This window comes from Dreissena polymorpha, chromosome 4 (assembly GCF_020536995.1).
Source record: "Dreissena polymorpha isolate Duluth1 chromosome 4, UMN_Dpol_1.0, whole genome shotgun sequence".
NCBI classification, from domain to species: Eukaryota; Metazoa; Mollusca; class Bivalvia; order Myida; family Dreissenidae; genus Dreissena; species Dreissena polymorpha.
In genome coordinates this window covers 73,232,182-73,253,078 of record NC_068358.1, presented here as the reverse complement: position 1 = coordinate 73,253,078, position 20,897 = coordinate 73,232,182, and the positions used below count along the sequence as shown (strand labels likewise).

General features: G+C 36.3%; 1 long non-coding RNA gene across 1 annotated transcript; it reads right to left on the bottom strand.

Annotated features, from left to right (window-relative positions):
- Window positions 1-14,863: 14,863 nt before the first annotated feature.
- LOC127877216 (uncharacterized) lies at window positions 14,864-15,353 on the bottom strand. Its single transcript, XR_008048289.1, has 2 exons — window positions 15,166-15,353; window positions 14,864-15,072 (listed from the first exon to the last, which is right to left on the bottom strand). It is a non-coding gene; the product is annotated as an uncharacterized LOC127877216 (long non-coding RNA).
- Window positions 15,354-20,897: the final 5,544 nt, after the last annotated feature.

The window sequence follows — 20,897 nt, the reverse complement described above, 5'->3', positions numbered from 1 at the left end:
CCGCACAGCTCGACATCTGAACCTCAACTGAGAGTCAATCGCTTGACACCACAACATAAATTTAATTTTCCACAACAGTCAAAGTCAGAGCTTAAAAAAACACGTCCGATCAGTCCGATGTCAAAACTTAAAGTAAAGTCAAGTCGTTCAAAAAAATTAATGTAAGTCAAACATTTCATATATAACGCTCACAAAAGTTCGTTGTCAGTCAATACTAAACGTTCAAAAGTTAACATCGCATAAGAGTATGATTTCATTTCACAACTCAAGTCAAAGTCAAGTTGTTATCTCATAACAATAACCTAACACTTCAGTCATCCAGTCATTCAACAACCTGAGTACCAAGTCGCTATTCTATAACGCGAAAACTTTTCATCAATAGTCAGAGCTCACGAAAGTACGTCCGTCTTCGTCAACGTTCAAAAGTGAACTGAAACTTTTTAATCGTAAAAATATTTCAAAGTCAAATTTTTTTCAGAGCTCACAAAAACAAGTCTGTCTTTGTCAAAGACCATCAGTCAACTAAGTAGTAGTAGTCATAGTAAAAAAAATTTAAAAGTCAAAACTTTTTTCAGAGCGCTTTAAAAACACGTCCGTATTGGTCAATGTCCAAGTCGCAACTGAGCGTTCTTTACCCGCGCAGTTCAAATTATAATGAGGTCACGACGTCGAGAGCTTCGAAAAACACGTCCGAACCCTTCAACGACCAAACGAAGAATGACAAAAAAGCACATTGAAAATGTTTATACTTCATGATTTAAGTTACAATTGAATGTGTATTTGATGACAAATCTAAAAATCATACTTACCATGCAAAAATCCTACAAATATTGACTTTGTGATGATATTTTTTCATGACCATACAAGCCGAAATATTCACACTCACAGCTTGAATGGGCATAAAAATTGATAAGCATGAGTCCGTACAATCCATCCAGTATTTCCTTCGAGTTAAAGCAAATCCATGGTCTTTAGGTCTCAAATCTTGTTATGAGGCGTACCCAACGCAGATTTTTAGAGTAAATGTAAAAACTAGAAAATGCGTGTATATAAAAAAATCTAGTCAAACATAGATTTACTAACCTATCATTCTGAAATAATCCTAGATCATATCAAATATGTGAGTAATCCATCAAAATATTTATTACTGAACATTTAACATCAGCACAAAATATTCCCGTATACCCATTTAGTTTTCTACATAGCCTGAACAATTCAATATTTATTTTCAATTCCGAGAACTCAAATGTTTTCATGACGTTCGACTGACGAAAGCAGCTCGATATGATTTCGCACTAACTTTATTAAAGAGCAACTATCGCGCTGTGATTTTTTCAACTGTGTTTTGTGATTTGTACTAGTACAACGAAGATATAGAAAATAAATATCAAACCACATATATCAAAATGTTCAGCACACTGGCGCCTACACAATGATATACAAATAGTATGGTTATGTGTACAATTGTTCTTGAAAATTTGAAATATCGAGAAAATTTGCGTTAAAATCAAAATTTCATAACTCGCGCGTTCGATTTTGTATACACAAATAGTACCAGTATGAGCGCATCGAAATTTCGGTTCATCTGGTGAAAATTTTATTGAATTCGGACAACGGGTTCAAGAGATATTGCACTTAAATCACTTTCAAATAAACACAATTTTGTATCATCGATATGTCAACACCCCTTTAAGTTGAAAGATGAGTTTTATTGAAATGACGTCGTCGATTTGCACTGACAACGAAGGGTCAAAATTACGATTCATGAAATGTGTGTTTGTTGTGATATGGTTTTCTGCCCGTATAACTGCAGCGTTTTACAAAAACATCAAGTATGTTACACCAAAATGCACAGAAATAAATTCCCCATCGCATGATGCAAATATTACTGTATCATATTGCGAAATGAAAATCTTTTCTTCATATCAACCCAAGTTTTACCAATAAACAGAAATTTTGACATATATCCACTTATCTACTTGCAAAATATTTAAACTCTTATTGTTCCTCTCTGATTGCTGGTTATGGTAGTGAAAATTTCATCGAAATGCGTTCACGCGTTATTGTGACAGTTAAAATAAACCGCTTCGATACAAACACAGTTTTATCAACTATTCGCTATCTAACGACGTTCGGTTTAACTCGATACTTTAAAGTTCAAAATTTCTATAAGCACGAATGCGTTTTCTCTCAGCAGTATTCTTGTAATTAGACCTATTGTGGAGTTATCATACATCAAAATGTGCAGAACAGAATTCCTTATCGAATGGTATCAATTGCTATGTACTTGTCATAAATGGGAATTTTTTTTCTTGTAAGCGAAGTGATTTATATGCGAAAAGCTAAGAATTTCTTCTATATGCGAATATGTTAACAAAAAATGATCCCCACAAAACTTGTTGCTATTAACACGTTTCATATTAATGCGAAAATGTTATGTTGATCGGTCAAATGGTTGGGAAGAAACGCGAAGTTAAACTTTGTACGAAATCACTGTTCTATTCGCAGAGAGTTTTCGACGTTGAGTCAAAATGTAAAGTTAAAGACAGAAATGCGTTTAGTACGAAATCGTTATCGCACTGTATTTTTGTTGTGTCTAAACATACGGTAAAGTGTAATATATAAAAATGCGTGGAATCGAATTTCCTACAAGCTAGTACCAAAATAACGATAAATGCTCATTACACAAAAAAGTTTTCTTGTTAGCGAATTTTGCAAAGTTGAATATCTGATACAATAAGTCGTGTGAGAACAATATAGGCGAAACAAAAATTGTAGCTATCATATGATGCAATACTGTGGTGAAAAAATCATCTAAATATCAAGAGACGCTATCGAGCAAAATGAGTTAAACCGATGCAACTTAAACTCTTTCCCCGCTTGTTTACATGCATAGAAATGCAATGACGTTGAAAAAAAATCTAAATTTAAAGACAGAAATGCGTTTATGACAAAATCGTTATCGGACTGTTTTATTGTTGTGTCATGACATATAGTTAAGTGTTATACATCAAAATGCGTGGAATTGAATTTCCAACAGAATCATACCAAACTAAAGATGAATGATCTTAACTCAAAAAAGTTTTCTTGTTAGCGAGTTTTGCAAAGTAGAATATCTGACACAATGTGTCGTGTGAGAACAATATAGGCGAGACAAAAATTGTAGCTATCATAGGATTACATATTATGGTGAAAATTTCATCTAAATATCATGAGACGTTTTCGAAAGATTTGAGTTAAACCGATGCATGTTAAACTCTTTTCCCTCGCTTGTTTACATGCATAGAAATGCAATGACGTTGTAAAAATCTAAAGTTAAAGACAGAAATGCGTTTATGACAAAATCGTTATCGGACTGTTTTATTGTTGTGTTATGATATATAGCTAAGTGTTATACATCAAAATGCGTGGAATTGAATTTCCAACAGAATCATACCAAACTAAAGATGAATGCTCTTAACGCAAAAAAGTTTTCTTGTTAGCGAGTTTTGCAAAGTAGAATATCTGACACAATGAGTCGTGTGAGAACAATATAGGCGAAACAAAAAATGTAGCTATCATAGGATTACATATTATGGTGAAAATTTCATCTTAATATCATGAGACGTTTTCGAGCAAATTGAGTTAAACCGATGTATAAACTTAACATCTTGTTTCGTTTGTTTACATGGATAAAAGACGACGTTGTAAAAATCTAAAGTTAAAGACAGAAATGCGTTTAGTACGAAATCGTTATTGCACTGTATTGTTTGTGTGTTTAGACAGACGTTTAAGTGTAATACATCAAAATGCGTGGAATTGAATTTCCTACAAAATCATACCAACATGAAGATAAATGCTCTTAACACGAAAAAGTTTTCTTCTTAGCGAATTTTGCAAAATTGAATATCTGACACAATGAGTCGTGTGAGAACAATATAGGCGAGACAAAAATTGTAGCTATCATATGATAGAATATTGTGGTGAACATTTCATCTGGATATTATGAGTGGTTTCAAAGAAAATTGACTTAAACCTCATTGTAAGATATTGCACCCAAGCCAAGGTTGTTTACATGGATAGAAATGACGTTCGATCTACAGTACATGTTTCGTGCTTTAAAAAGTGAATTCGTGATTATAGGCAAAATGGTTTTCGGCTAGTCTTGATCAAGCGATACAATAAACATACACGCATGTCATAGCGAAATATTCGGAATGAAATTTTCTATAAGATGATATCAGTTTTGTTTCAAAAAGCGATAGGATGAAAAAGTTTTCTTGTTGCGAACGTTTTCAACGTGATTTTTATCTCATAAGCATGTATGTTGGAACAAAAATAACAATAGAAAAGTTGTAGCGAACAATAAGCTGGGTATTGTACTTGAAATTTGATATTGATGCCATGAATCGTTCCGGAGATATTTAACTTAAACCGATATTATGTTAAGTCTTTCCTCGGTTGTTTACATTTAAGCGAAATGACGTACTGCATGTCATGAATTTTTGCGCGATGCCGATTTAAAGAAAACGATCAATGTTGCGTTTAACTCGTGTTCAATCGAAATTATTCACATACATACAAAGTATTATACACCAAATTCTTCAGAAAACAATTTCCTATTCAGCGGTACATATTGTGTTTATGAAAACGAAAAGGCAAAAAAGTTTTCTTCATACTAAAGATTTCGGACAGATATTTTACATAGAGGCATATATTTCAGAACAAACCAATCAGTACTTATTTGTAGCATATAGCCATCTGTTTAATGTACTGAAAATTTCATATTGATATCTGGAGTGGTTTCATAAAAAATCGACTTAAACGTCGTTGAACGATATTGCACCAAGGTTGTTTACATGAAGCGAAATTACGTAGATCTACTGCACGTCATGAATTCAAGTGCGTTGTAGAAAAACAATATCAGAGTTGAGTTCAGTTTTCTGCTGATAAATCGGCGTTTCAATGTGTGATTATTTAATCCACACAAAAACTTCATATTCAACGGTACACATTTTGAACAATGTATCGCAAAACGAAAAGGCAAAAAGATTTCTTCATAAAGGCTTTATTTTCGATCAAAAACTAGTATGTTTGTCAAAAAAGCATCAACAAAAGAATAAAACGTTCGGAATAATCGATGTAAGGCTCTCTAAGTTGAATATCATAGTCAAAATTTGATCCCAATATCTGCAGTGGTTTTTGATAAATTTACATTTAAACTTTCTCGCAAATACTCATCTATCTGTGTACTTTACTGTGAAATGACGTTCGATATTATTTGCACTTGATGACCTCGCTGTACTGGGTGTAATTTCTCGTGCGATGCTGGTAGATATTTGATGAAGTATTGGATTGGAAATTTTAGCGTTGTGAAATTATTACAGCAAAAAGTTGTACTAGCGAGATATTGTGATTTGAAAAATACTCCACTGCACTGTTGCGTTTAAAAATTGATCATAGTACATTTCGCAAAAATATTCATAAAAGTTAATATCAAATAACAGCTGTTAGGTATTAACTCATTTTTCACACACACACAATTTTGTTTTGTCGAGATGAAGAATTGCGAATGAGCAAAATGCTAAGTAAACGTATATGGCTGGAATTTTGATTAGCGCATAAACTTTGTCGAAACTTGTGATACGTATCGAGTACTTGAGTTAAATATTCTCTGCGTACTTTTGTTGTAACATTCGATGTTTTGTATTCGAGTAGTATCAGGGCAACATTTGGTATATGAATAACGAAATCGGGTCGCCTGTTCTGAATTGTTACTTCGTGCTTTATGTACAACCGACATTCATCGCGTAATGTGGGAAATGTCTTTCTGAAGTACTGACCTAATTCGCTAACGTACGTTTGATCAAAATCTTTCAGACATGCAACTTTGCTCAGCGCTTTTCTCAAATATGAGTGTCGACATCTACCACGCGTAAAAAATTTGCTATTCATCTTTATCAAGGACTTTGGTATATAAGCGCTATGCTTTGTCTATATACTGAAAACGCACCAGCCCGTTGGGTATATAAAGCGACACGGACAGGTATGGTCATCATTCTTGATTTGAGACTCCAAGAGAGAACATTGACTCGAAATCATGCCGAAATACGCAAACCGACTGCCAAAGTTCGAGGACACAGACGCTGCTAGTGGTAGTAGCGAAACGACTGGCAAGGGCAAGCGACATGCTACAAAGCCATACACTCGACCAGAACAATCGGCGTCAATTGATCTAAAGTCGTTCGGCTATCATTTGAACAGACTTGGAAGTCAGGTTACAGCGTTCGTTAACAGCAGCGACTTCGCTATGTCTAAAGAAGGTCGCGATGTCTGCAAGAAAATGGTATCGTGTATTCAAAAGGCTTCATCTTATCAGCGAGAAGCGAGCGAACATTTGGTTGATGATCAAGAGCGTTTCTTCGAGGATGAGTGGTCTAAACGCGAACGCGCGCTAAAAGAGCAACATGAACTCGAAACCGATAGGATAATAGCGCAGCTCCTATTTGAAAAAGAGCAGGCTTTGGATTCGCTTAGAACAAAACTTCAAGAAGAAAAAGATGAGGCTATTCGAGGATTGAAAACGTGTACCATATGCTACGATGAGGAAAAAAACAGTACCTTGACAAGGTGTGGGCACACTTTTTGTGAAAACTGCTGCCTGATGATGTTCGATGGAGACTGCGCTATGTGTCGAGCTGACGTTACTGGCTGGGTGCGAATGCTTTTCACGGATTAACCCATTTCATTCGGCAGAAAATTGCCCTGGACTAAGCATACGCAAAGTCTCGTAGCAATGGACTTTCGAATTTAGGATGGATCGACCTAATTGTTACAGAGTAATTATTACTGCGAATTGACAAATGGAAACATGCGCAACGATTTTAGCAAAATATTTCTAGCACCATTAACGTCTCTGTGTGTGTTATATTTGCAGTTATCGCAATAAAATGTTTCACTCTTTTCTAGATTTTTGTTTATTGTTCCACACACTCCACACGTCTTCGAAGTGTATGCTTCATTTTGAACATCCAATATGCATTCTGTGTTCGTAGTTCGGTGAGTTAGCCTTTGGCGAAATCTGTAATGTTGCCAATATAGCAAATCCCTTTTAGCGCGTTTTGATAAATGTTTTTTCTTTACAAGTGGTGCGACGTTGATTTTACCCAATGCAATATACTGATATTCTTTTACGAGATGTGAGGAAAGCTTAAGGTGAATATCTTCTACAAATGTTTTTAGTTTTAAGTGTGTTTTCTTCAGTGATACAATTCGTTCACGTGCTGCTTGTTGTTGCTTTTTGTTTTGCGCTTTTGTCAAATGCATATGCGCATGATCAATTTTATTGTGGAGTTTACTAATCACATACTGCTTGTCTTCTTTAATTCCAACTTGGAAAACACAACAGTCAATAGGGTCATATACTGTAGCAAACGTTCTACCACCAGGATCAATGCCACATACACGTTTCTCTATCGTATCATTTGATGCATTTCTTCGTGTATACTTAGGGTCACAAGGAATATTCATGATAAACATGCCATCAGCACGCTTGACAATTTTAACATCGTGATCAATAGGCGGTATTTTTGTTATCGGTTGAGCCAATTTTAAGAATCGTTCTTTAGGATTTGAACGCTTTTCAAAATTGTCCGGCATCATACAAATGTATCGGTTCTGCATTTGAGTATTATCGATAGAAACATCTTTATCTGACAGACGTCGTATGAACAGTTTTTGAACACAAAAAGATCCCTGTATGATATTCGATACAGACATGGGTCGTTTTAGTTTTGATTTTAGTGACTTAGCCGACTTGTAAGACGTACAAAAGTTTTTGCACGATGTAAGTTTTATAGTTGACATTTTGTTGTTGAAAAACCAGTCATCGTTTTCCATCCTATAATATGGATCAACATCGCTGGCATTTGTTTTGCAAACAACTTTCTGAAGCTCGAATAGGTGTGGCTTTAATCCTTTTTCGTTTACTAACCACAAGCACCAGTTGTACGTATAATTAGACACGCGTAGCATTTCATTAAGGACTTGTTTTTGATGTTTAATAGGACGAAGTCCAACCGAAAATGATGTAAGAAATTTATCTGATTGTGTCTTTTGCTTTTTTACACTAGCCGACTGTAACAATTGAATCACATCGCAATCAGTTTTCTCGTGATTAACCATATCCTTTCGTCTTATGTACGCCCACCAATACCACATACTTTTGTGTTTGTGGACGTTTGCAGCATCCCATAATGTAAAATGCTCTCGTTTGCGTTTCATGGCTGTACAATAAAAAGCAGGAAATAAATGTGTTTGCTTATATACTTATTTTTGATAAACTTATATCAGGGCGATACGAATGAAACCGTATCCCGACTCAAATGGGTTAAATGTTTTGACTGTTTTCATATGTTTGATGTTTGTTGTAAAATAAAATGTTTAATGCATATGATGTGTATGTTGTTAGTCGAGCAGGTTAGATATAGTTTGATTGTATACTGTAGTAGAATAACGTTGAGCTTACGAACAATTTCGTATCGAATTGCGATGGATTGAAATACTTGATCAGACAATTCCTGACATTACGCTCACTTGTCACAAATGCGATGACAATAGAAGTTTGATTTCAGAAATAAGTGGTTATAACATTAAATACGTACAGAGTAACAAAGCTAACTGTTGTGTATTGTCACGAAAATGAACGTTGAAGAACTTTCCCGTATCAATGTTTCAAACTGTGTTTTTGATTTCTATGCATGAACGAGAAACTTGCATACAGCGTCACAATTCCATGTTCACGTTGACCTTGATCATATTGTGGAATCTAGCATCTTGTTGCATCAACATGTTTCGAAATGTACAGCGAAATAAAAAAAAAATATATAACTCAAACTTGTACGATAAAAAGCCAGTCTTTTGACAAGCTCAATCATTCTCATTTGAGTAAGCAAAGCAAAATGGTCTCCAAACAGCGTGCCGATGTTGGTTTATGTTTGGATGATGTAGGTCATCAATTATATCTCACCCCAAGTGAGCTCGACCAAACTTGTCAAAATGTGCACTCTCTTCTCCAAATGACAGACGAAGAAGCTGGCAATCAGTTTAAATCGCGAGAAGACGAAGAAGCTGCGGATTTTTTGGCGCAGCTTGTACATAACAATTCCAACGACTCGTCAGGTTTGACTAGTAAAAAGGATTCGAATAAACGCAAAGCTATTGCCAATAATAACGGCCAAACTGCCAAAAAACCTAAAGGTTCGCGAAATACAAAACAGGACCCGATTTCAACTGGAAACAAGCAGACTGACTTTGTAGAACAGTATCTGAAGAAACAACAGAGACTAAAATCGCTGCACGCTGATGCTCGTACTAGGATCGCGTTCATTGAAAAATCCTTACAGTATGTGCAATCCAAAGAAAGCGATGAGCCAACGGTTTGCTCTTTTCTGTCCGAGGCATCTTCAAATATTTCGCAAGCCATAGAAAGCATCTCAAGTGAACTACACAGTCGCGATGTTGACTCCTGCAGAATTTGTAAAAATGAAGACAATCCACCAACAGTTATAAGCAAGACGTGCGGACACGGGTTTTGCTGTATGAAGTGCATAGTGAAGTATTTGGAATACGTCTACAACAAAAATTCTGGGCGACTTATTTGTTTGAAATGCAAACATCAGTACGATGAAAACGCCACATATCAAGTTGGCTCACGCTATGGCATTATTGGTTGATACATAGTATGAATAAATCATATTAAACATCTAATCTGTGTTTTGTTTTACATGCTTGAAATGAATGTTTTATGCTTACACGACTTCAGGCTCATATTGGCCTTAAAAAAGGAAAATTAAGGTCACGGGTATAAATAGCTAGTTTTTGACACAACACAATCATTCTTCCTTGAGATTTCAAAGCGACATGGCGCTCTCCAAACAGCTTACCAATGCTGGTGTTCGTGTAGATGATGAAACTCATCCATTGCATTCAACACCCAGTGAGATGATACGAAAGCATCCAATTTTGTACTCACTTCTCACAATGACTGACGAAGAAATTAAAACAGAATATCGTTCGCGAGAAAACGATGCAGCAGCTAATTTCATGGCTCAGCCATCACAGCAATGTTCCAACGACTCAACAGGTTCAACTAGTACAACGACATCGAATAAACGAAAAGCTATTGCTAATTCTGACGGTCAAACTGTCAAAAAACCAAAACGAAACGCAAAACAGGACGCTATTTCAACTGAAAAGAAGCATGAAGACTTTTTCGAAGAGTATTTAAAAAAACAAGAGATACTAAAATCGTCGCACGGCAAAACTCAGATAAAAATCGACAGTCTCAATAAGGCGCTAAGGTACGTTAAATCTGTACCAATTGATGAGCCGAGGTTAACATCGTGCGTAACAACTGCAGCTACAAACATTTCCAATGCAATTGATTTGATTATTTCAAACCATCTAAAAAGCAGCAGCAAAATCGACTACTGCAGACTATGCAAACTTGAAAGCAATCCACATAGAGTGTTCAGCAAGAAGTGTGGGCACGGGTTTTGTTGTCTAAATTGCTTTCCAAAGTACATCGAATTTGTAAGTGCTAACACTGGTGAACAAATTGTTTGTTTGAAATGCAAAATACCATATGATTGTCACACTGGTTGTTTTGGACCAGGTTATTTCATGTTTGGCTAGCAATTTATCAATAAAATCTATGTTAAACCTTACATTTGTGTTTTTGTGTTATATGATTATACATAGAGTTGTGAGTGAAAGAATCTGAAAATACTGAAAACTGCCATTTCACACAATCAGACAAGTAGAAGGTTGTGCTTGCTAGCAGTAATAGGCTCTCGGAATGGCAATCTCTTTTTGAACCAGACCAGTTATGTAAGCCGAGTATGAAAATTCTCATCTTCTTATTCATATAGACAAATAAAACAAATCTGAACAAAAAATTGGCTTGTGGTTGTGCTTGCAAGGTCACACACACACTGTAATATGCGCTCGGAATGGCAATCTCTTTTTGTACCAGACCAGTTATGTAAGCCGAGTATCAAAATTATTGTATTCTTAATCATATAGACGACTAAAACAAATCTGCACAAAAAATTGACTTGTGGTTGTGCTTGCTAGCTCAAGCAGACACTGTAAATTGCATTCAGTGATTTCTCAAATCATATCAGAGCTAGGACTTGAACCTAGATCTCCTTCTGCAAGAGAAGGCGTTCTTCCTTGAACCACTCTGAGAATATGAACTGAACATCACTTCACACATAACACACACAATGAGTTTTGTGGCCAGACATAAATGTGCTGACAAAAAACCATGCTTTCAAAATAACCTGTATATACTTTTTTTCTCATAATTTGCATCATACCTGCTATGTTGGATGTGTACTAAAATTGTCAAATATTCTTCTATAGATATCAATCTGAACCAAAAACTGACTTGTGGTTGTGCTTGCTAGCTCAAGCAGACACTGTTAGATGCGCTAAGTGAATGACTGAATCACTGCACAACAAACACACACAATGAGTTTTGTGGACAGACATGAATGTGCTGACAGAAAACCATATTTTTCTAAATTGCATTTATATACTTTTTTTCTCATCATTTGCATCAGAAATCTTATGAGAGCCATGTATAAAAATTCTCATATTCTTATCCATATGCATGAATAAACCAAATCTGAACCAAAACATGGCTTGTGGTTGTGCTCGCTAGCTCAAGCAAACACTGTATGATGCGCTCAGTGAATCACAGTATCACGGCACAACAAACACACACAATGAGTTTTGTGGACAGACATGAATGTGCTGACAAAAAACCATATTTTTCTAAAAAGCATTTATATACTTTTTTTCTAAGCATTTGAATGAGACCAGTTATGAGAGCCATGTATCAAAATGTTCAAATATTCTCTTATGGACCTCAATAAAACAAATCTGAACCAAAACATGGCTTGTGGTTGTGCTTGCTAGCTCAAGCAGACACTGTTAGATGCGCTTTGTGAATGACTGAATCACTGCACAACAAACACACACAATGAGTTTTGTGGACAGACATGAATGTGCTGACAAAAAACCATATTTTTCTAAATAGCATTCATATACTTTTTTTTCATCCACTTTCATCTGAAATTGTTATGCGTGCTTGCTTGAAAAATTTGCAAATACATACACTATAGGCAATGATAATAAAAACTGACTCGGGACAGACTTACAAATGGGTTTGCTTGTTGATACACACATTTGTGTTGACTTGAAAGAAAGATTGTTGTGACCAAACATTCACATGTTGGCAAAAAGCAGAATTTGCATTTTGTTGTGTATATAGATTTTTTGGAGTTTAGGACATAAAATGTGCTTGCGAATAAGACTTTAACATGGGCAATTGTGCATTCTATGTCTAAAATATGAAAAGTAAGCCTAGAATATTCTGATATATCAGTGCATGTTTTCATTAATACATATATAAAATGTCACATTGAAATGTAAATTCTGGTTAGAAATTGTTCAACTTATGCCATGAGATGAAATCACGGTGTTAGCCGCACACAGTTACAAATAAATACTGAGTGTTCATTCATTTTAGAAATCAACTTAGTATGGCAGAGTTTGATGTGTACAAATAACCTAGTCAAAAAAGTCTGATGCAGATAAAAAAAACAAAACAACACAAATCAAGTTCTAAACTGACTGACTTTGTATAAACCAGAAGTTTTCACAATAATCTGAATTGAAGTACACATTTTGCTAAGAGTGTTTCACTTTTGGTACAAACAACTACACAATATGATTTATCATGTAGTTCAACATGCTTTGTTTACATGTATTTGAGATGTGTTGACATTTCAACAATACACGGTTTTGTCTATCACAAAAAAAACAAAACGATTTTCGTGGTACTTGCTTGTCAAATTATCCATGTTTTGACAGATTTCATCGTTTCTTGAACTCTCAATCCAAGAAAGAAAGCCTGAAAATGCCTCACATACATGTATCGATACTGTACATAGAACAACACCCATTTTTCGGAAGGTTTGATGAAACTCATATCTTTGAACGTTGTATTTTTCCAAAAAGCAAAGTAAACTACAAACTTTTTGTCAAGCATGAATTAAAACTATCTTTTCTAGAACTAATGACACCGCATATTCCGCAAAATTCGGCTTGTTGATAAAAATACTCGTCGATGAAAACATAAAACACTTTGTTTACATACAATTGGGGCTTTTGTCGACTTTGTGAAATTTCATGTTCTGGGGAAGGGACATGCATTTCGAGTTTTTATGCTGTTGAGTTGAATAACGGCATACTATAAAAGAGCGAATTGATCGTGTTTGAATCATTTCGATTTTTGAAACTGAACGAACAACACGCATAATGAGTAACAGAAAAGCTTGCGAGCAATGGATGTCAAGTGTGGAGAAAAGTGGCAGTTTCCAGGCATGGTTAGAGAGGCAGAATAAGCATCGTGAGAATAAGTCGTCAGCTGGAAACAACAAAGCAGCTTGTGACAGATGGATTAAGAGCATGGGCGAAATGCTGCCAACTGTGTATGACACTACGTTAGTGATTGTGTGTCATAGGTGCAAAAACTTTTTTTCGATGGTGAACTTTTGCCGTAGATGCGAGGCCCTCAGCTGTGTGTCATGTACGCGGATCGACGATCGCTGCGAATGGTGTGGCGAAATTCAGGGTTACGGCCAAAACAGAGAAGCGAGGCTTTTGCATCTGTGATGGACTGATCGAGTGGACTATGTGGGCTGATCTAGTGGACTATGTAAACTGTTGTACGTTGTTGTTGCAAAAGTTTGAATGTTTGAAATATTGATTGTTGCAGAATAAAATCGTTTGAAACTACATATACATAGTTGTTTGTATTTGCTTTGATTAGAGTTGGATAATATAGTTTGAGAAAACATACGACACTGGGTTATATCAATAACTAACGCAATAGCAAAATCAAACATTCGTGCACACAATAGTACTTGTTTTTCAACTTTGCGTTTGGTAGTTGCATGAATAAGTATATGTTACTACAAGAATAAGAACAAATCGAATTGAACGGTTCATGATATTTATTTACAACACGATCATACGAAACATACTCATGTGTCTATCAATAGTCTTGTACCTGGACCCACCATTCGCAAAAACTGGCAATTCGGTGAATGTTTATGGTGTTCAAAGAACGCATCGTCTGTAGATTTCCAATGATACAACACAATGCCACAACGAAAACATTTGCAACGGTCGTGTTGTCCCAAGTAGTACAACCCGCAAGAAGCAAGCTGGTATTTGTTTGGTTGTATTTGGGGAGACCAATGCTCAAACGTTTTCAGTCTGTCGATATAGTTGTTCATAAACATACTTGTTTCATTCGTGCAAAAAGCGTCGGTATCATCCATGATATGATATGATATTATATTACACATGCAATTGGTTATTTCAACATCTTTATACATTTTTTGTCTCAAAAATACTCTTGGTCAAACGTTACGAGTTTTGTTCTCTTGGCTTTTGAGCTCAACAAAATCCCATTAATGGTTTGAAGTCGTTTTGTGGGATCTTGGTGTGTCCAGCACAAATCATATTTCGGATTGATCAGAATAACCTCAATATCGACATAGTACACAATTTCCGTATCTGTCGCTTTCCAACATTGATCTCGCGTCGAAAATGTAAACTTCACATCTGGATAGAGATCCATGATGTATATTTCGACAGCTTTGTTCCACTTTTCAATATTCAAACGCAACATATGTCGAAAAAATCCCAAATCTTTGAGTTCAACGGCTAGCATTGTTTAGGTGTATAGAATCAATTTTCAAGTTACTACCTATATAACATTTTCTACCAAACAAACAAACACATGTTAACGTTTCAACAAGTTTATTCAATATTTTGCACATCGACAATTGACAGGCACGCAGTGACAGGTCCAGCATCGGTGCATTCGGTTTATACGTCGCTGTGTTATTTTGCCCACGCTGAGAAAGAATGGAGGACGTTTCGCCACCGCAATTTCAGCTTCCCAGTCTTCGGTTTTCGTTTTTGGAGTTACCACCCCGATGCTGGTATTTTCTGAAACAGAAAAAGCAAAAGTTAACAACTAAATGAACAATGCTTACAATAAAAACTGCTATGAAAACACAATATCTTATCAACACAACTTACTTTTCATCTCGGACTGGCTTATTTCTAAGTCCCAATTCTCAGTCTGTGGAACTTGAAATTTATTTGCTGGTACAGACATGTTGTCGCTTTGGTGTTTAAATCAAAAATGATTTGAATCAATAGTCATGTAGCGCATTTTATATTCAGCGACTGTTTGAGAACCACTAACCCAAAGTTGTTGTCACTTGTGTTCGTGTACAGAATATTGAGAATTTTGTTTGCAGTATTGTATTGACAAGAAACAAAGTTGTACTTTGTTTGCACCAAACGCTCAATTTCATCACGAAGTGTTGTTGAGTCATCTTGTTGTGAGACCTTATCTATTTTATCACGAATATTTTTTGTGCGAAATGAGTCAAGTTGTTTGTTCCAAAATTCAGTGGTGCATTTGGGTACGAGTGTTTGACCATAACGTTTGATTAGACACGAAGCCAGTTTGTCATGCGTATGCTTTGAAAATGTAAGTACTCCAATCATACTCAACGCGTTTGTCAAGTAATAGCTTGTAGCTGCCATATCTTTGGTACATGTGTTTGAAAAATAAAGGTGACACTGATGAACCTCATTGCCGTAGATATCTTCGTAATCGGTCTGTTCACACAGCAGAAAATCAAACCCATTGCTTTTAGAATCACTAAACCTGAGCTTCACAAACTGTATGAATTCAGATTTTGATATATGAATGACAACTTGTTCTAGGTCTGTTTGTGTGAAACCAACAGGCAAAACATGTTTTTCTTTGATAACAATGTAACACGATGAATCGAAACCAAAGTTTTGATTAATGTGTGTAGCTAGCAACTCGGGTTGGTTTGCTTTGATGAGTGTATTCAATTTGCTTTCGCCTTTCCTTTCGCTGCAACGAGCCATTTCTGTTATTCAAATTCAACAATTTAGGTTTTTATCATGGAATTTGTAATACGACGACTTGTATAAATACTGCAACAAAAACTGAATGTGTCTCATTTACAATCTGACAACAGAAGCGACAACATGTCGGTCCAAACATTGTGCGAAAAATTCATTCGTGAGAAAAGAAATTTCAATGCGAATGGTCACCAAAAGAAGTACATGTTCAGCGTTACATGTCCTTTCACAGATGTCGAGGGACTGCGTTTTACGTCGATAAATAACAGTCCGTATGACTACTTGAACTACAAGCCAACGCTGGACCATGTGTTTCTCGATGAACCGACACTAGCTGCGTTTGAACGATATGTTGACTTGATGTTTTCTGTTGCCGATGAAAAGATTGATATGTGCTACTTCAAAATATTGAAAACATTAGTACCAGAACATTTCGCAACTCTAAACGAGCGCATAAAGAAGGGTAGATACATGCAGTCGAATCCCACGTTAAACTACAGACTGCCGATATGCATAATACCAGTGTTGGAGTTGCACGGAATCGAGGAGTTTAGCAAAGTCTATTCGGTGAAATCCACTTGCCTATCTTTGGAAAGGACACAGATACGATTGAAGCTGAACACCTACTTTCGAGCAGTCATGACATTACTCGATTGTTCGGAAAATGATATCGTGGAAATATTGGTGAAAAAAGGAGTGCTACCGAGTAAAAACTTTCAGCTTGTCAGTACACAGAAAGAGCTCACAATAGGTCTGAAAATTGTGAGAAGCTGTGGTGAAATATACGAAGCGTTGCAAACTGGCATCGAAATGAGAGAGATGAATGCTAACGTATACTCACTGCAACCAAAATATGGATATCCAAATACAAATTTGTGTCAGGCGTTAGAGGTTTTGTTTGTGATGCATCCTTTGTACATAAAGCATTGGAAGAGTCTTCAAATTGAAACGGAGCTGATTGATGGGGGAAAGGGAAGACTAACCAATGCTATTCCTAATCGTAAACGCAAATTTGCTGAACATTCAAAGGATCAGTCCAGTCTCCCCAAAAAGATGCTTTGCAAAACACAAGAACAAACATGGAATGACTTGCCTTGTTCTGATAAGAAGGCGTGTTCGGAGCAAAACGAGATAATCAGTATGCCGGTCGATTTGGCAGTCGTGAAAGAAGAAATCGTGGAAACGTTCACCCCAGAACAAGAGGTACAAGAAAACCCGATGCCCGTAAGCGATATGTTGCCCGAAGAAGACCCATGTAAAGTTTATTTCATCAATCAGTGTCAAAACGAAGAACACGAAGATATGCTCTCTCATGCGGTTAGAACATGCATTCCCAACATTCACATCCCACCGAACTTTTTTGCATTTTGTGTGTCGAAGGAATTGCTGACAAACGGCCTCGTTTTGTACATTCCTGCAGATTTTGTGTTGTAGTCTGTTGTGTGCAAATTTTTTGTTATATAGCTATTACATGTGTTTTGTTAGATGAATGAAATAAAAACCAGCAATGTTGCGCTTCATACTATTTGTCTTGTTTGTGTCTCTATGTAGCTGTAACGATAACTGCTTCAAGAAATCGCCAGAGCGCGATCTGGGTATATACAATGGTGCATTCTCAATCGTTTCCTATGATGATGAGCTAGACAAGTTACGCAAAATTGTATATATTCCTGAGAGAATGTACACAGCGCAATATGATATTCTCGAGGCCATACGAAAAGTCATAAATCAAAATTTGGGCGTGAAAGACAATTATTTGACCATTGATAATCACAGGGACAGGTTTTGTTTCCAAATCAAAGGCACACTCTTTTTGATTTTGACCCCGAATATAGGTAGGATGCTAGCTACTGATTCTCTATGGCGATTCTTGGTACCAGACAATACATCTAATCATGTTGCAGACATCGAAAAACGCAGTAGCGATAATAATTTCGTCACATCGACAGTTTCAAACGAAATTGACACACACACAAACAGCGAAATGGAAAACTCAACGCTTGCTTTTATCCCCAACAATGGTTGGACAACCACAAAGGTTAACAAAAAAAGCACGCAAGCAACACTGAGAGTTGCACACGAACATACAACTAAAACATTAAGTAAAAACCTTAACACATCAGTTGTCAATGCCCTTAACAATGGTTCAACAACCACAAAGGTTGAAGAAAATAGCGATCTTGGCACATCGAGAGTTGCAAACGAAACTAGCACACGACAAAACTACAGTGAAATCCATAACATAACGAGTGGTAATATCACAAATAATGGCTCAACAACCACAAAGGCTAACGAAAATAGCGAAACAGGATCTGTCCTTGTTATAATCGAAGTTGTGTTTTGCATTCTAGCCGTGTTTGCAATCGTTCTTGGACTAATAGGATTTGTGTATAACGTTATAAAAAAAACACAGGAACTAAAATAAATATAAAACACACTTATACAAACGGATCTTGTCATTCTTGATGTTCTAAGCCAAGCATGCGGTCGTTTATCATTTTGTGTTTGTTCATTGTTGTCCGCGCAAACACAACAGTTCAAAGCGTTTCTTCTTACGGTTTACAAAACTGTTATTGCAATGTGTGTGATCCGACTAAAAGTATTGGTAAAATATATGATGGATCTTGCTACTTTATCAGTATTGAGCAACAGTTCAAAGTTGGAAACCAGTTTTCAACGCACGTCAATGTACGTAAAACTGTAAACAGTACCGACTATAATGCATACGATGTGGTCATTTTTGGACATAAAAACATTCATCTAAAAACGGTTTTCACTCAAGTAAGCAACGAATTTATTTTGAACAACATTCAAGGTTCTATCAAGATAGCGCTGTTCAACAACAAAGATAGGCCTGCTCAATGCGTTCATTTGTTCAAACGAAAATATTTGGGCATTTCATGCGAAACGGCTAACGTAGCGCTGTTAAAAGCGGATCGAGGAGAGTTTGTGACTGTGTCACCTTTCAATCCGCGTGCGTACAAGACATGTTCATTTGACGAAAACGCAGCAGCGTCGATCACATCACCTAAAACTTGTTTCGTGGTGAATGAAGATGGCCAGTGCTTACCAGCAGTGCTGCAAACAGAAGAAGAGTTGCAAAACGCTTTTGACTATCTGATTAACAGAACGCACGACCCGAAGGTGAATGCAATATCTCAAAATTTGATGTTCAAAATTGACAGTCTGAACGAAACGCTCGAATTAAACGATTACGCGATAGTCTATTCGCGAGTGTCATATGATGAGAACAATACGTGCTTGTATATCGACGTGAATGAAAAATCTATTTCGTATGAAGATTGTACAACAAAACGAACTCTGTGTCAGATTAGAATTCCTGGTATGGGACCGGATTCAGCGAGTGACGATGATTCCAAAATAAACAGCTTTTGGGTCTTATTTATTGCACTAACATTTGTGGTTGTTTCTTTGGTTATAGTAATAGTTATTGCGTATGTGTTGCAAGGATTTCAATCTAGACGTTTACAAACTACTACAACAGTTCAAATAACAAGCGCCTAACTCGAGTATAAAACCATTCACGCAAAGTCAGTAGTTGTCATAACGTAAAAAATGTTCAGCTGTGAGTTTGTGGCTGCGATGGTAGCAAATTACTTGGAATGCAAGCAGTTTGAGGACTCAAATGACACTCTTTGTGACATTGTTGAATGTGTGATTTTGCTTGTAAATAGCACTGTTACGATGCATGTTCTTACAAAAGATGAACTGACCATAGCTTGTTTTGATGAAGACTATTTCGCCGAATTGCTTGAACAAAAGCTGAACAATGGTTTGAGCTGGGATGTGTTTGTGACAGCATTTGTTTTGTTTGCGGCCGTCGTACGTGAAATATCGAATTACAACGCTGAAGGCTTCTACCACCTGAATAAACTACAGAACGTGTTTCGTAAATATAGACTTACTGACTGGGTTGCAAATCAACCTGGTAAATGGACATCGTTTGTACAGTATTGTAAGCGAGTTTGTTGAATAAAAAGTAGAAAACAGAAAAATACGTTTTGGGTTGTTTTATTCATATGTTCAATCATCACATTCACGGTCGCTCTGTAAACTAAACGATAAATTTGATTCCAACTCTACAAACAAATCGTTTTTATCGAAAATGTTTTTGATACCAATCATATCGATGATTTCCTTACACATAGCACAGCCGTTGGATTTCAGTAAATCATATTTCTTTTCAGTCTCGCCATCTCGATCAGAAATACTGAAAAGCAGTTTCGTTTCATCTAGTGTATCCCGTATTATTAGATCGACATCGGCGTAATTATCGTCGTTGATTTCGACGTTTCCAACAACATCTTCAACAAGCATTAAGTACACGCTAAGATGAACTGTGATTCCAAAGCACGTTAGTTTAATTTCGTACTTAAACTCAGGTCTTGGCTCGAAATAACAATTTGACCAACCCGGTTGAAACGTTTCAGATCTATACGCATAGAACTTCTTAACTTTGGGCTTTTCCGTTGATGTGATGCTCAAATGCTTCGATACTATTTCCCACAACTGTTTTGCATCAGCTTGTGACTTGATTTTCCTTTTCCTTTTTTCAATGCGATCATACTTCGACATTTGCGGACGATCATAAGATGACCATCTGCGTCCAAAGTACATGTTTTGAAATGTAACACTTTCCCATATTAACTGACACTTAAATGGTTTGTGATCGAAATCGTTACAAAATGTGCATATATATTAGCGCTACGCAGAGTTAACTTCATTTGTTGATGTTTGCGACTATATTTCTTGGCATTTTGCTAATTCAATTAATCATCGAAGAACGAAACCCAGATTTTTGGGATCGCAAAAAGACTAAACGTTAAAACAACAAGAAAAAGCCA